The sequence below is a fragment of the Megascapheus bottae genome, chromosome 7, assembly GCF_031878675.1.
Source record: "Megascapheus bottae isolate mThoBot1 chromosome 7, mThoBot2.hap1, whole genome shotgun sequence".
Classification (NCBI taxonomy): domain Eukaryota; kingdom Metazoa; phylum Chordata; class Mammalia; order Rodentia; family Geomyidae; genus Megascapheus; species Megascapheus bottae.
In genome coordinates this window covers 20,484,427-20,501,528 of record NC_143515.1, presented here as the reverse complement: position 1 = coordinate 20,501,528, position 17,102 = coordinate 20,484,427, and the positions used below count along the sequence as shown (strand labels likewise).

Here is a 17,102-nt window from a genome sequence, read left to right as displayed (position 1 = left end):
TTTCTTCCCTTATTGCTGATTGGAATCTTCATCGGTCTCGGGAATTTTCAGTGAGGTAATGGGGTTTTCCATTCTCAGATTGCTTTGTAGCCTTTTTCATGTCTGTATTGCGATCTTATTTGTTCCATTACGTTCTTCATATATTCATTTTTATTTCTTTGATCAGAGATCATATACTTCAATAATGTCTAACAATGATCTGGGAGCATGGCCTAGTGGTAAATTGCTTCCTAGCATAAAGCTTCCATGCATAAAGCCCTGGGTTCAATCCCATGGTACCACATAAACAGAAAAAGCTGGAAGTAGTACTATGGCTTAAGTGGTAGAGTGTGAGCCTTGAGAAAGTCTAAGAACAGTGCTCAGTCCTTGAGTTCAAGCCCCAGGACTGGAGAAAAATGTTTAAAAATTATTAATATCTATAATCCACAATAACTACTTTCAAATCTATTTTCAATTTGGAATTTGAATAAAGAAGACATTGGTCTTTTTAAAACTCTTTATTGTGATCACTGTTTGAATCTCTAATGGCTTCCCTCTAGCTACATAGCAAAACATGCAACAGCAATGGGTCAGGTTTCTTGCCGGGGCCAACCGGCAGCAAACCAGGGTTCGCAGATTGGGGTTCCTGAAATAGGGGACAAGGACTAGGAAGAAAAAGAAGAGAGACAGACACACTAGGTCCGGGATGTCCGCAGTCCAGGCAAAGACTGACTAGACTGCCGCGTTTATTTTCCCCTCCCCCTTCTTCCCTCCTCCTCTCCCAGGCAACCTCCAGGTGTTACATTCATATGGTAATTCTCAGGTCATTTACATAGAATAGGGCCAGAAAGCAATAAGACAATATAGCCATCGTCTGATGCAAGTCAAGGTACAGTTTGATTCCACTCTGGCTCCCAACATGTCCCCCGTTTTTTATTTTAAAAGAAACACAAGTGCAATTTTTACTCTTTTCTATACCCCTAATTTATCCTGTCACATTTTCCAAAAATGACTTTGGTCCCTTGGTCCAACGGGGATTTGATGGGCGGAGATTCAACTTCCGTGACTTCTTCAAGCTGACTCAGGGGTGCCGTCTCCACGTTTGACCAGGGACCTTAAGAAGCCTAGCCTGTTTTATCAAGGGGTTGCAAGGATTAGACACCAGGAACAACAATCTACTCCAAACTAGAAATCATACTTGACATTCAACAACTGCACAAACCATCCTTGGCCACAACAGCGCAGCCTACCTAGCACCCATTTGCAAAGGCTTTTTCTTGATTGTCTGGGGAACTAAATTTCTGCAACCTTAACAATGCTTCAGTTGTCAGATCTAAACAGATTAATAGAGACACAAGCTTCAGATCCACAAACTTTTCCTGAATTTGTGGCTGGTGTCAAAAATAAAAAAATTCGCTCAATTAGGACTTTAAACTACCCACTATCACAGAAGATTGACAAGTTCCTGCCCAGTTATGAAAGGCACGGGCATTAGTAAGGCATGCTTACAAACTATTCTATGACCTCCCGGCTCTGATTAATTTGAATGGCCAAGCACAAGTGACTCTAAGATCTGACACCAACTCTGCCATCCAAGCAGAGGCTTTCCTGTCCCGGTAGTGTCTCTCCACACAGGGATAAACATCCCATTGGCATTTCACTTTGTTGGTTGCTGGATTTGAACTCAGGGTCTGGGCGCTGTCTCTCAGCTCTCCAGCTCAAGGCTAGCGCCCTGCCACTGTGAGTCCCGAGCTTGGTGCTTGAGTGCTTCCCCCCAGCTTTTCAGCTCAGAGCTAGCACTCTGCCACTTCGAGCTCCAAAGCAACTCTGTCCCAGCATCCTGCTGGCAGATTAGACACCACAGTCTCACAGGGACTTTGCTTTGCCCGGGCAGGCTCAAAACTGTGGCTTTCAGATCAATGAGTCTACAAAAGGCCACTTTACTCCAATTAGAAGCAACAAGATGGTCAATACAGAAATAGTCTCTAAGCATGATCTTACCTGGAACTTGGTGAGGGCCAAACTTACATCTGAATGAGGATCTGCTGTCCTTCTCCATGGGCCTTCTGGAGATTGCTATAAAGTAACTTACAAGAGTAAGCTGAAATAGCAATTAAGCAACCATTTTGATAGTCCTAATTTTCCTTGTTTCTTTTTTTTGAAACAAAGCTTTAGGACAACTTTACTTTTAAATTTTGTTCAGAAATGGTTTCTAATTTTCTTTAAAACTTTTACACTTTTTAACTTAAACTCTTAACACTTTGGTCTTTATTTGCATTTGAAAAACCTTTAAGGCTAAAGGAATTCCCTTTGCCTCCAGGCCCTCTAAGGCTCAAGGCACTCCTCTTGCCTTTTAGAAAAAAGGGCTCTTTTGCAGTTTAGATTACTGTCTAGAACTCCAACAACAGTTTAAACTCAAATAACAGTTTTTCCCTAATTCAAGAACTATAGACATCAGTGCACCAAAAGTCTAAGTCTGGACTTAGTTTCCTCTCCTTTTTTTAAAATACACCCAAAAGCATGGAGATAAACCTTTAAACATTCCTTTAAAATACTAATCACATTATCCACATTTTACCATCAGATTTCTAGTGTCAGTTTGCAAGAAAGGACAGGCAAAATTTCTGACGTTAATGAACAATTTTACATTTAAATTTCTAATACATGTTTCCAAACTTTAACTTAAAGTAATAAATCCCAAATTCCCTAACACCTCTGTGCTGAACAGGATACAATGTTTACAATGTAAACAGCTGTATGTATTGCAATACCAGATTTTTTAAAATGCAGATTTCAGGATCTTTAGAAAAATACTTTTTACCAGTTTTTCTTTAAAACAATGCAATAATACTTTTAAGACATAGGAAACATTCAAGCATAATAATTTTCTTGAAGTTTAGACTTAGATTTACCCAATTACCTTTGTTTCAAATGAGTTCAACCATTGTTTTATACAGTATGCTGACAATTTAACCTTGAACATGTTCACTCACTCATTCACACACATTCATACTCAAAGATCATAAAGTGCGCAAAATTAATATTGGCCGTTCGTTTTCTGGAAGTTTGTTTCAAGAGAGTTTTGCCAATTTTACTCTTACAGGTGAGAACCAGGTTCAAAACAAAACTTCTTGCAAGGCAACTTAGCTGGAATTTATTTTTCCAGGGCTTGTCACAACTGCAGACATGGGGGAGCGGCCATACTAGGCCCAGAAATGTTCAAATAAATAACAAGGATGTGTGCTTGAGTACGCACAGAAAAACCATAAGGATCCATACTTAGAAATGGTACCAATTTTAAAGACAAAACTGGACAAGGAAAAATATGTAACACGAACAAGACAAACGGAGACTTTTAAATAATCAGACATTGACATATAACAAGAAAATTGGACTCAATCAGATACACTTAACACAAAAAACATGAGCTCAAATGAATGTTTTCACCAAACAGTTATTTTTAGATTTAGACATGTCTTGCTAGTGGGAATCTCAGGTATGCCTTGTTATTGACAAGAAACTCAGAAGGGGAGGGGGGGTCAAGGCATCCCTTGACCACCCAGGCCTCTGTTTTAGGCCCACAGTGCACCTTTTCAAACAAACAAACAAAAATAAAATAAAATAAAATAAAATAAAACGCTGACATACAAGGGGGTCGGCCGACTTCTACTTACCTCTGGAGGCCTTTGCTTTTCACCTGGGCATCTTTTACAAAAAAGGTTATTAAGAAGAGGGCTGGTAAAGACAAAATAATGTCACATATTAAATTGTGTAGAGTCAATAAATATGTTAAAAGGTCCCTACATAATAGTAAAAGGAGGAGAAACACAGCTCATATGAATGTGTGGAACAAGTGGATCAGTAGCAGTCCCGATTGACATGCACAAATAACTCAGGTCCTTCCCACGTCGCAGGATGCACCACTGGAGGGTTGGGGGTGTAGGCCCAGTGAGTCACTGCTTGGATGGCCACTGTCACTCTCCACGATCCGAACGCAGTGTTCAGGCAGCCAGCGGGCGTCATTTTCTCCTTGTGAAAAAACACATACATGCCCTCGACCCCAGGTTAGAACAGGATCGGGTCCATGCCAAGCACCAGTTAGGGGATCCTTCCATTTTACTAAGGCAAAAGGACGCTGCGCTCTTTTTTCCCAGAATCGCTGAGCAGCAGATAAATTATTTGAATCCAAATTCAAAAAATTTAAAACAAATAAAGCATGATTAAGTATATTCACAGGGGTAGCGGGATATGACTCTCCTTTCTGTATTTTAGCAATTTGATGTTTTAATAATCCATTAGCTCTCTCCACGATGCCTTGACCTTGAGGATTGTAAGGAATGCCTGTAATATGAGTGATATTATAGGAATGGCAGAAGGATTGAAATGCTCGGCTTGCATAGCCAGGGCCATTATCTGTTTTTATTTGCGAGGGAATCCCCATCTCAGCAAAGCATCGAATGCAGTGAGAGATACAATGTTTAGTGGCTTCCCCAGCAAGGGGGGTGGCCAAGATAAAATTAGAATAAGTATCTACAGTAACATGAACATATTTTAATCGGCCAAATGATGGAACATGTGTGACATCCATCTGCCAAATGTGATTAGAAAGCAGTCCTCGTGGATTTATGCCTAAATGGGGGGCTGGTGAAAAAGGGACACAGTTGGAGCAAGTCTTAACTATTTGCCTCGCTGCTTCTCTAGATAATTTGAACTGTCGGCGCAAGGCTCGACTGTTTTGATGGTGGATGGCATGTGACTGCTTAGCAAGTTCAACCTGAGTTAAGTAAACTCTGGTGGCGGAGTCAGTAACTGCATTGCCCTCACTTAAAGGGCCAGGAAGATTAGTGTGAGCTCGAACAAAGCCAAAAAAACAGGGGTGGTTGCGAGAACAAAGCAAAGTTTGTATTTGGCGAAATTGGGTCTGAATATTGGAGTTAGTAGTTCCAATAAAGGGAACAGTTTCTATGACTTGAAGAGCACGAATTACATATTGACTGTCTGAGTATAAGTTAAAGGGCTCGTCTTGTAACAGGACGAGTGCTTGTAAAACAGCCTCTAATTCCACCTCTTGGGCGGAGGAAAAACCTGTAACCCAAGATTGAGTTTTCCCATTAATGGTCAGAGCAGCCGTTCCATTTGAGGATCCATCTGTAAATACCAAAGCGGCAGAAGATAAAGGCGAGGCCTGTACTATGGAAGGAAATAGAAACGTATGACACGCAGCAAATTGGAGAAGTTTGTTAGACGGGTAGTGATGCAAAATTTTTCCCGTATAATTGGCCCAAGCAATGGCCCAAGAATCGCAATGGGCGAATAGCCAATCTTGTTGTTGTAAATTATATGGGACACAGATAAAATGAGGTTCCTGACCTAAATATTTACGGGAATCCACTCGGCACATGTGTATCAGATTAGCTACCAATTCGTAGTAGGGGGTCAGCACTTTGCCGGGTGTTGATGGTAGATAAAGCCATAAAAGTGGGCCATCCTGCCACAATACAGCAGTTGGGGAGTGAGAAGTAGCTAAAATATAAACTCCCCATGGTTTAGAATAGTCACAATAGGTCACTTGTTGCTGGGAAATTGCCTTTTCTACAATTTGGATGGCCCTCCTGGCGTCAGGATTTAATTCACGCAAGGATGTAGGGTTGGTATCTCCTAAGAATTGCTGAAAATCATGAAGAGTTCTTAAGTGGGAAGTTTTTAATTGTATTTTTTGGCTTTTAAAATAGTGTGGGCCTAATATATGGCCTAGATATGTAAAAGGGGGGTGTTCCTGAACCTTTTCAGCTGCTATTATAAGGCCAAAGAGGCTCAGATCTTGCTTTAGTTGTCCAAAGGCTTGTCGTACGACGATAGGGTCAGAACAAGCCAACAAGATGTCATCCATATAATGAACAATATAAACAGAAGAAAATTTTTCACGAGTGGAAGAAATGGCTCTAGCTACAAAACTTTGACATAAAGTTGGGCTATTTGCCATGCCCTGTGGGAGCACAAGCCAGTGATATCGCTTCATGGGTTCTTTAAAATTAACAGAGGGGACACTGAAGGCAAAGCGCTTACAGTCTTGAGGCGCCAGGGGTATAGTATAGAAACAATCCTTCAAATCTATAATAATCTTATAAGTATCCTTTGGGATTGCCATGGGTGAAGGCAAGCCAGGCTGTAGGGCCCCCATCAGTTCCATTGTGGCATTTATTTTTCTCAAATCCTGTAACAGCCTCCATTTACCTGACTTTTTCTTTATAACAAAAATTGGAGAATTCCATGGGGAGTTAGAAGGGGCCACATGCCCCAAGTCCAGCTGTTCCTGTACTAGCTGCTGTACTGCAATGATCTTTTCTAGTGAAAGAGGCCACTGTTCAACCCATACCGGTTGTTCAGAGAGCCAATTTATGGGATCAGCATGAGGGGGAGGGCAAACGACAGCTCCCGTCAAGGGATACCCCAATCCTTGTCTCGTAGGGTGAGACTGGGGTTGGAGTGGCTCTAGCTCCCCCTGTGCTGCTCGGCCTAGTCCCCTAAAGGGGAGGAGGCCTTGATCAAGTAACTGCTTAGTGACCGCAGCACTAGGACTAAACATATACACTCCCATTTTTTCCATGATATCACGACCCCATAAATTAATTGGCAGATGATCCAAGACAAATGGCTGAAAATGACCAGAGTGCCCTTCCTCATCTCTCCAAACAAGGATCGCACTGCTCTGCTGTGGGTCAGTTGCTTGCCCAACCCCCTGTAGGGAAGTCATAGAGGTTGTCAGGGGCCATTGGGCTGGCCAATGTTTTTTAGATATCACAGACACATCTGCTCCAGTGTCTAATATTCCTTTAAAGGGCTTTTCTTGTATAAATATAGTCATCTCAGGCCTCTCTTGTTTTATGCTTTGTACCCAATAGATATCAGAAGATCTAAATCCTCTCTGTCCACATGGGGAATTAGCAGTCTCCCCGGGAGGTAAAGGCACAAGTATTAATTGTGCTAATTTTTGACCGGCTGGGATCGATACCACGTGTTTCGGGGCAGAGGCCATAACTTTGATTTCTCCAGTAAAATCCTGGTCAATTTTGCCAGGTGTAATCTGTATCCCTTTAAGGGCTGAGCTACTTCGCCCTAACAGCAATCCAGCCACTCCCGGGGGAAGGGGGCCGAAGACCCCCGTGGGGAGAGCTTGTGTCCCCATCTCTGGGGTCAATACTGAGCAGGTGGAGGAACAGAGGTCCAATCCTGCACTTCCTGGGGTGGCACGGAGGAGGCCGGAGACTGATCTTGGGGGGTTGTTAGAAGATGCACTTGTGGCCGAGAAGAGGGAGGGACTGCCCCATGGTTTTGCGGGGCCAGGGGCTGGCCCCTCCTCCAGTTTCCCGAAAGCGGGCGGCCATTGCGATCTGTTCTTGACCTGCAATCTTTAGCCCAGTGCTTCCCTTTACCACAGCGTGGACATGTGCCAGGTGATTTTTCTCTCTTTTGCCTGGCCTGGCATGGGCATTGCGTCATCCAATGTCCTATTTGTCCACAAGAGAAGCAACGCCCTGGGGGTCTAGCAGCCCGAGAATGCCGCTGACCTCTATATTTTAGAGACTCAGTAACAGTCTTTCCTTGAGGAGCGGCGGCTAAAGTAAGGCCTTGTACATGGGAGGGTCCAATATCAGCACACAGTGAAATAAAGTCCGTGATTCCTCCCTTATTCCTATGGGGTCTGATAGCTGCCTGACAGGCGGCGTTGGCATTTTCATAAGCTATGTGTCTAACTATAATCTCCCTTGCATTCTCATCTTGTACTAGGCGGTCTGCAGTCTCCATTAATCGAGACAAAAATTCTAAATAAGGCTCATTTGGTCCCTGTTTAACTTCTACTAGATTTTTTGTACGATTGGAATTGCGTAACTTTTTCCAAGCCTCTCTCGCCGCAGCATTTATTTGTAAATAGGCCTCCTTTGCATAACCCAATTGATCTTTGGTGTTTTTATAGGTTCCCTCTCCTAACAACTGATCAACAGTGTAAGGCAGGTTCTTAGACCTATTTGTTTCAATTTTAGCCCGACACTGTGCAGTGAACTCTGTCTCCCATAATAAGTACTCTCCCGCACTAAGGCATGCTCTGGCAAGCCGCTTCCAGTCATTTGGGCATGCAATACCAGCACACGCGGCCTCCAATATTGCTTGAGTAAAAGGGGCAGTTGGCCCATATTGGGAGCAGGCATTTTTTAAATCCTGTAATAGTTTAACAGGAACAGGTTGATGGTATACTTGTTCATCATGATCAACTAAACTAGGGAAGCATCGAGGCCCTGAAATACCTTCCCTCTCTCTAGCAGCCTGAGTCAGGTTTAATTGCGATGCACTGTGCCTGGTTGTAGTGCCTGTTAAAAGGGACTTGTTGCTAGGGCCTTTAGGCTTGCCTAAAGGTTGAGAAAGGGATTGAGGCCGTAAGGCTGCAGCCGGAGGCGGTGGGTGTGAGGGGTAAGGTTTAGAATCAGACACCATAGTGGCCTGAGGGTCATATTTCTTTCCTACTTCTGGGGGGGCTCTCTGCTCTGTCCCCATTTTCGATAGAAAATGTAGGATTTCTTCTAACTTCTTCTCCATCGTAGCCATTCGGCCCTCCATTGACTCATCATAACTTTCCTCCTTGATATTCAAACCTGAATTCTGATACTCAATATCTACTGGTTGTTGTTCCCTTTTCAAGATCTCACTTAGACTCTCTTGGGCTGCGGCATATGGCTCAGCCTCAGGTTCTTCAGAAGGGTCCTTTAACTCATAAAGTTCCCTTAATTCAAGATTAAGTTCAGCATCTTCATGTAGAGGATCTATGTATTCACTTACTAAATTCCATACAGTAGTAGCCTCTACTGGGGTCTTTTCGGGGCCATATACATCATAATAATCTTGAATTCTTTTTCCTATCCGCTGCCAGGCTTTTTGGAATTCCTCCTCTATAGACCTCGGGCATGCCTCCTTGAGAAACTGTAGGAAGCTCTGAAGCACCCCCTCTTCCACCCACGTTCCGTGGGCTTCAAATAGGCCTGTTAAGATCGGTAGAAATAACCCATGGCTATTAGCTTGACCCATAATTTTTACTCCTGACTATACTCTCTTAATAGTCCTACGATGTGTTACTCACCACAGGTTGGGGTCCTTCACCTTCGTCCCAGATTTTCAGGGTCCCTGTTCGGGCGCCAGATGCCGGGGCCAACCGGCAGCAAACCAGGGTTCGCAGATTGGGGTTCCTGAAATAGGGGACAAGGACTAGGAAGAAAAAGAAGAGAGACAGACACACTAGGTCCGGGATGTCCGCAGTCCAGGCAAAGACTGACTAGACTGCCGCGTTTATTTTCCCCTCCCCCTTCTTCCCTCCTCCTCTCCCAGGCAACCTCCAGGTGTTACATTCATATGGTAATTCTCAGGTCATTTACATAGAATAGGGCCAGAAAGCAATAAGACAATATAGCCATCGTCTGCTGCAAGTCAAGGTACAGTTTGATTCCACTCTGGCTCCCAACAGTTTCTTACACAGAGCAAGTGTGTCCTGCTTCTTCCAGTTCAGCCTGGTGTGTGGATTGAGAGTGAAAAGTGCAGACAGGTCACCTCCCATCCCTTGGCTCAAGACCCCTTTTGAATTTTTGTCACTCACATGGGAATGAGGGTTCCGAGAAGAGCTCAGCAAGTGCATAGTTCCATCATTTCTAGGAAACCTGGGCGAACCCTGGGTGTTTAACTTTTTGCTCCACCATGGCAACACTTGCACTCGCCAAGCTGTGTACTTTTCCTGATCCGTTCTTGTGGACGACTTTACATTTACTTGTAAATGTCCTCTCTGCTTTACAGTGGATCTTCTGAATAGGATGAGATCTCTTTAAATCTCAAATGACATGAGAAGCCCTAAAAGACTCGATCCTATTCAGGTGGACAGAGATGAAAGAAATTTAATAAGATAAAAGTTGGAGAAATTTAGAACTTCATACACATTTTTAATTTTAATTCTATTTTTATTATCTGTGGGCTTGTATAAAACACTTACCATTAAATATGACAACTTATAAATACAATGCATCATAATCACAGTCAAGGTTTTCATCTTTTTATCCTGTCCTCCATCCAACTCCTTTCTTCCACATACATTTCCATGTATAATTATACATGTTAAGTTATTAAATATGAAATTATGACTATATGTATATGAAAGATACTTTTCAGATTACTCTTGTAAATACTATGGCAATATGGGTAACCATTTTTCTGTACCTTTTATATAGTCCATAAATTTCCTAGATATGTTCTATGTATTCATCTATTTTCATGGGTTTGTAATTTTTTGTGTATTTATTTATTTATTTAACTAGGCCAGGAGCCTAAAGTACTTTGACCATTTGAACTCTCAGTGACTATCTGAAATTACATTAATCCTATTGTTATAGAAAAATGATGTCTGATTATTCTAAAACAAAGTAAAAATTTATATTACTTCTCTTTATCCCAATCTATTGTTAAATCTTTATTCCTTTCTACTTTCAAGAGATGAAACAAACAATGGTATTGAGAAATGATCACCAATTTGACATTCAGCATCAAATTGAAATTAATTTTCTAATCATTCAATTAAAATTTTCCATGTGTGGTTAACATGTCAGTTGAAATAAATTTCTCAGAGATCTCCTTTGCTTAAGAACAAAAATTCCCTGACTACAAGAAATTGATTGATATTTAAGATGATGAAGCTTCTTGTTAATTACAATGCTTACATCATTGCAAAATATGTGCACATAAACAAACATCATATTGTATTTCAAATACAATTTTAACGTTGCAGCAAAAGTTGTTTTCTAAGGATTCCAGCAACTGTTTTTTTCTATACCAATGATTATTTCAAAAAATCTTATCCACAATTAGACGGCCTTGCTATTAAAATCTGGAATTGACATATCAAAAATGATGTCTTCTTTCTTGAGTGATGGGAATTAATAGCACAACTAGGACCATACCGGAGCACAGCAGAGATGTGTGTTTTTTATAAGTCAGAAGAGATATTGTTAGGTGTGTGCTGCTTGGGAAGAGCAGGAGGACAGAGAGATAAGATACGCAGAAGCCTCCAGGACTTGTCTCTCAACACTTTCCAGTGACCTTAAAAATCTGGCTGTACCTGAAAACTTGTGTGAGCAGTTGGAGGCAGCAGGAGGAGCAGCTGTGCAGCCCAGACTCTCACTTCTGCTTTCCTGGGAGGTTTATGTTATGTCTTGTATCACTGTGTAGGGTAACTCTGATACTGTTGACAGTAATAAGTGGCTACATCTTCAGGCTGCAGGCTACTGATGGTGAGAGTGAACTCTGTCCCAGATCCACTGCCACTGAACCTGGATGGGACCCCAGATGCCAAACTATCTGCACTATAGATCAGGAGTTTAGGGGCTTTCTCTGGTGTCTGCTGATACCAAGCTAAATTGCTATAAATACTTCCACTGGCCCTGCAATTGATGGTGGCTGTGCCTCCTAGAGACAAAGACAGTGATGATGGAGACTGGGTCCTCTGGATGTCACACCTGACTCCTGTGTGGAAACATGAATACAAATATCCAAATTAATCAAGTTTCAAGAAGGTTTCCCTAAAGAGTAAAGCATCATAGATCACATTGAGCTGGGTTATTCCCTAGCATGGTTCTTCCTTACCTGGGATCAAGAGCAGCAGGAGCCCCAGGAGCTGAGCAGGGGTCCTCATGTCCATGTTGGTTGCTGACTCGACTGACTGCTACAGGGGGGGAGCAGCAGCCTATGAAGAAGTGCTGAGGGCAGTGAGCTGTGGTGTTGGCCATGCAAATCAGAAGCCTCTGAGCAGGGATAAGCACAGAGGTACAGCTCCCTCGACTCAGTAACTGCACCCATTCTGAGTCTCAGGGGACCTAGATCATCAGCGGGATATGTTGAGGACACAGAACAGAATCACCAAGTTGCTTTCCTGTGAGTTGATAAGATCCTCAAAGGGATCAAAGCTTCCTTATTTTATTTCTTTATCTGAGACTAAACGTATACACTGCATTGTTAAGCACTGCATTGTTAAATCCAGACATTTACAGAAAGGATTCACTCAACACTAATTTGGCACATGTCTTTAACAAACTAAACAAAAGGACTTGGAATTTCTCTGACTCACAGATAATCATTTTGTGGCAACATATCAGCCATATAATCTCATAATGAAATGAATAGATGTGAAGTATGTAACAGGAACTCTTGCATTGAAAAGAAATTTCCTGGACTGTATTGTACTATTCAGCCTTATTTTCTCTTCCATCTCTGTATTTTTCATCCAAAGTGACCATAAAACATGTCCTTTCAGAGATTTTTCTTTCATGCCTGAACAATCTTTTTTTTCCAACTTCACCTTGTGTGTAATTTCAAAGGTTCAGGCTTGGTGTCCCTATATCCTGCCTTCTTGGGTTTAAACATCTTCACTCCAGCTTCTGTGTTCAGAAGCAGAGATTCTCCTTGAAAAGGAAGATAAACTCAGGTTATCTGGAACCTATTATGTTGCCTACACATGCAAGAGGAGAATGCAAGAGGAGAAACCACCATAAATTCCCAGGTATGTATATATGTATGCAGGTATCTTTGTTTGCTTGCTAGTTTTGTGGGTCATCCAGCTTGAACTGGGCCTGGGCACTGTCCCTGAGCTTCAGCTCAAAGCTACCACCTTACTCTTGAGCCAAGCCCCACTTCCCATTTTCTAGAGGTTAATTGAAGATAAGAGTCTCAGGTTCTTTTGTGCCCACGCTGGCTTTGAACCTTGATCGTTAGATTTCAGCCACCTGATTAGCTTGGATTACAGTCAGGAGTCACTTTGCCTCATTGTACATATACCTGTATACACATATACATATACATATATGAGTATATATATCTAAAGAGGTACGTATGAATGTGTATATATAAATATATACACAAATGTGTGAATAGGTGAATAGATAGACAAGTGGATAATGCTAGCAAATCAAGGGAGGAGATAATGTAGACTAACAGGTCATTTCTCAATAAGCTATGATTTCAATCCTGTGTGCAGGAGTTATGGAATGATATAAGCCTCAAAGGATATTGAAATCTCATGCTTTGTTTTCTTTTGCTGAGGGAATTGCAACCAAAAGAATTCTAATGTACCACTAAATGTTTATGCATTTTATACACCGTGCAAGTGTGTGTGTGTGTGTGTGTGTGTGTGTGTGTGTGTGTGTGTGTGTGTGTGTGCGCGCGTTCTTGTGCTTGAAATCATGGCCCCAGCTATGACCTTGAACCACAGTTCCATTTCTGGCCCACTATTTGGAAAAATGTCTCTTGAATTTTCTTTTCTGGGTGAGGTTGAACAATAATCATCATATCTCAGCCTTCTGATTAACCACCAGAGATTCCCTCCTTGAATACTTGTTTGTTAAACTTGTCATTTAAAATATGATGTAAAAATCAATGTTAATAAATTCTTTAATAAAAAATATGTAATTTCTGAAACAAGGTTATGAAATTTTTATTATTTTTTTCCTTAAATTACCTCAAGTTTCTAAAAAAATCATATTCCATATTGCATTTGTGGATGTGGCAATCACGGTGAAAAATAATGGTCTGTTTGACAGTCAGCATCAAGTATAAATTAATATTTGATAATTAGATGAAAGCAGTGCATGAGTTGTAAACATGTTCAGTTGAAATGTATGTTATTTATTTAAAGATCTTCTGTGCTGAAGAATACGAATTCACCTGACTACCAAAGTCAATGTTTTAGCTATGAAGTGATTGATAATTATGCATTGAAACATCACACAATATGTACATATACCCAAACATCATATCGTACTTCAAATAAAATTATACCATGGTAATGAAAAAAACCTTTATTTTCTTTCCAAAATTATTTTTCAAAAAATTTTTCACAAGTTATTTTGTCTTCCTTCTAAAATCCTGTTTTGAGATATCAATAATGGCTTCTTCATTGAGTGACTGTAATGTTTAGCACAACCTGGACTACAGATAAGTATAGGTGTGTGTTTTTTACTAATCAAAAGAGGCATTGCCAGGTGTGGGCTGCTTGGGACAAGCAGCAGCACAGAGTCAGGATGTGCAGATGCTCCATTTTCTTCTATCCATACTTTTCAATGACCTTCAGAGCCTGCATTCATGTGAGAAGCTGTGTCAACAGGTGGAGACAGCAGAGAAAGCAGCTGGGGCAGCCCAAACTCTCATTTCTGCTTCTCCGGAGGTTTGTGTTATGACTTGTGTCACTGCGGGTGGGAAATCACTACGCTGTTGACAGTAATAAGTGGCAGAGTCTTCAGGCTGCAGGCTGCTGATGGTGAGAGAGTAATCTGACCCAGATCCACTGCCACTGAACCTGGATGGAACCCCAGGAGCCAAATTATTTGTAATATACCTGAAGGGTTTAGGGGTTTTCCCTGGTGTCTGCTGGTACCATGCCAAATAGCCATGAATGTCCTCACTGGCCCTGCAAGTGATGGTGACTGTTTCTCCTGGAGATGCAGCCAGGGAAGATGGAGACTGGGTCACCTGGATGTCACATCTGGAACCTGACAGTGGAAACATGAAAACAAAAATCATATTATTGATCAAGTTATACGAAGGCTGTCCTAAAGAGTAAAGCATCAAGAATCTCACTGAGCTGTGTTATTCCTCAGCAATGTTCTACTTTACCTGGGAAGCAGAGAAGCAGGAAACCCAGAACCTGAGCAGGGGCCCTCATTTTCACTCTGTGTGCTGGCTGGAACCTTCTACTGTACAGGATGGGGATGAGAGCAGCTTATGAAGAAGTCCTCAGAGCAGTGGGCTGTGCTCTGGGCACATGCAAATCAGCAGTCTGAGCAGGTCTGGGTTCTGCTACAATCCAGAAGATCCCAGTGACAAAGCACATATCTAAAAATTCCAGGTTTCTATTTTCCTGTAGAAAACGTGCTTCCCCATGATGGTTAGAAAAAGAATGATTTGGTTGTCCTGTGAGAAGAGTATTTTTTTAATTTCCACATTGTCCATGACTTGCTAGATTTTTTTCTGTATTTTTAAAAATTTAAGTCGGATGGGGCTGGGAGTTTGGCCTAGTGATAGAGTGCTTGTCTAGCACACATGAAGCCCGAGTTCAATTCCTCGGTACGAAATATATCGAAAATAAAAGCCAGAAGTGGTGCAATGGCTCAAATGATAAAGTACTAGCCTTGAGGAAAGCCCAAGGACAGTGCTCAGGCCCTGAGTTCAAGCCCCAGAACTGCCCCCACACAGAAAAAATGTAAGTCAGACACACAGAAGCAAACATTTCCAGGGATGTTAAGAAAATAATTCTCCTGCATTTGGTATTTGTGGATTTTATAAAAAAGCATTCCTAACCTATGCAGGTTGTTCCCCTGAGCCATGTTATATCATAAATAATAGTGATTATTACCCAGACACAAATATACTTAAACGAAAACTGGTGTGTAGGAAGAAAGACAGTCATATAGATGTATAGGTAGAGAGATAGAAAGATAGATATGTAGATATCAGTTTTCTTTTGTTAGATCCTGTGGCTTGAACTCAGTACCTAGGCACTATCTCTGGACTCTTTTGCTCAAGCCTAGAAATCTACACTTGTGCCACCGTGCCAAATTTTTTGCTTGTTCTGAGCAATTTATCAGACATAAGTGTGTCAAAACTTTTCCTGCCTGGACTGGCTTCAAATCATATCTCAAATCTCAGACCCCTGAGCAGCCATGTTTACTGGTATAATCCATGAGAACCTATTAGTTTCACTTTCTTTTAAGGATATATGACCCTCTTGAAAATATAGTATGTGTAATAAAATGTCGTGGACACAGGGGTATGGACAGTCTAGTGGCATTTGCATTGGTGCTGGTGCATTCCTCATAAATGGCTGGTTTCCTTCTCTTCTGAATGCTCATAATTATCACTTCTCTCTAGGACAGTTCACATCAGGCATTTCCCTTTTATGCTTAGGTAAAGAAGTGTCTCTATTTCTAGCTCATAATTAGTATTCACTTGCAACCTGGAGATCAGCATGTGGGATGAAGAGAGCACTCACAAGGAATTTACCAGTATATGTCTATACAGCTGCTGGGTGAGCTGGAAGATAATGCTGCACCTCAAGGCCAACAGTATAAAACTAATCCATTGCCCAGCTGGAGTCCTCTTCCATACCATTCGCTGTATGAACCACACCTGAGTCTAGATTTGATCACTTTTGCCCTCCAAACCATTAGTGCTCTCTGTAACATATGCTAACAGAACTGCTCCAGGAAGGATTTTACAATCTCTTTTTATGACTTCTAATCCCACTGAAAAGCTACAACCATCCCCTCCATTCCTCTGAAATTTCACTTCTATTCTTATATGATCCTGCATAAATCCCACTGCCTGTGGCTGGGAGATATTTACACTCTCTATCATGCACTGAAAAATGTTTCAGATAAAAACATGAGAAGGCTGTTAGCTGCTCTATAGCTGGGAAAAACACCAAGTAAATTACAGGGCACATATCAATAGGATGAGAAAAAGGGACACCAAAATCTTCTACTCAAGTGTGGTTGAAAGAAGCTAGGCACTGGAAATACCACATTGAATTCTTCTGAACCATGGCCCAGGGCTGCCTTTCCAAGCATGGGCATGTGAATTCCAAGTACACACAGACTTTAGACACTGAAATACATGGAAGAGCTTGGAACAATACCTTCAAACCAGAGCTCAGGGCATACATACACTGGGGTTGGCAGGCAAGAAGCTAACTGGCTGAGAGATGAGGTTAATAACCAGGGGGAGGTGGAGTCCAGAAGTTCTTTCCATGTATCATCCTGGAAGAAGGAAGTACTCTCAGGAAGGGAGAATGTTTATAGTTTAAGCCATGAATTTGAATGAGTTCTGGGACCAAAGTAAGAGTCTGAGAGTGGACACTTCACAAGTGAGTGAATGAAGAAGTTATATGTCTATTGTTTATACGTACTAAATTTACTACTAAATGAATACTTAATAAATATAATTTTTACTTTACAACTCATCATTTTAAATTCTGACCTTGAGAAAACACACTATAGAACAATGGGCATGTCACCACATACCTAGCCCTCCCTCACTCTTAGCATGAG

At 41.6% G+C, this 17,102-nt stretch overlaps 2 pseudogenes; both read right to left on the bottom strand.

The window, feature by feature from the left end:
• Positions 1 to 11,224: 11,224 nt before the first annotated feature.
• Positions 11,225 to 11,704, bottom strand: LOC150060382 (immunoglobulin kappa variable 1D-13 pseudogene; annotated as a pseudogene).
• A 2,450-nt stretch (positions 11,705 to 14,154) lies between these two features.
• On the bottom strand, positions 14,155 to 14,719 carry LOC150060381 (immunoglobulin kappa variable 1-12 pseudogene; annotated as a pseudogene).
• Between the last annotated feature and the right edge of the window lie 2,383 nt (positions 14,720 to 17,102).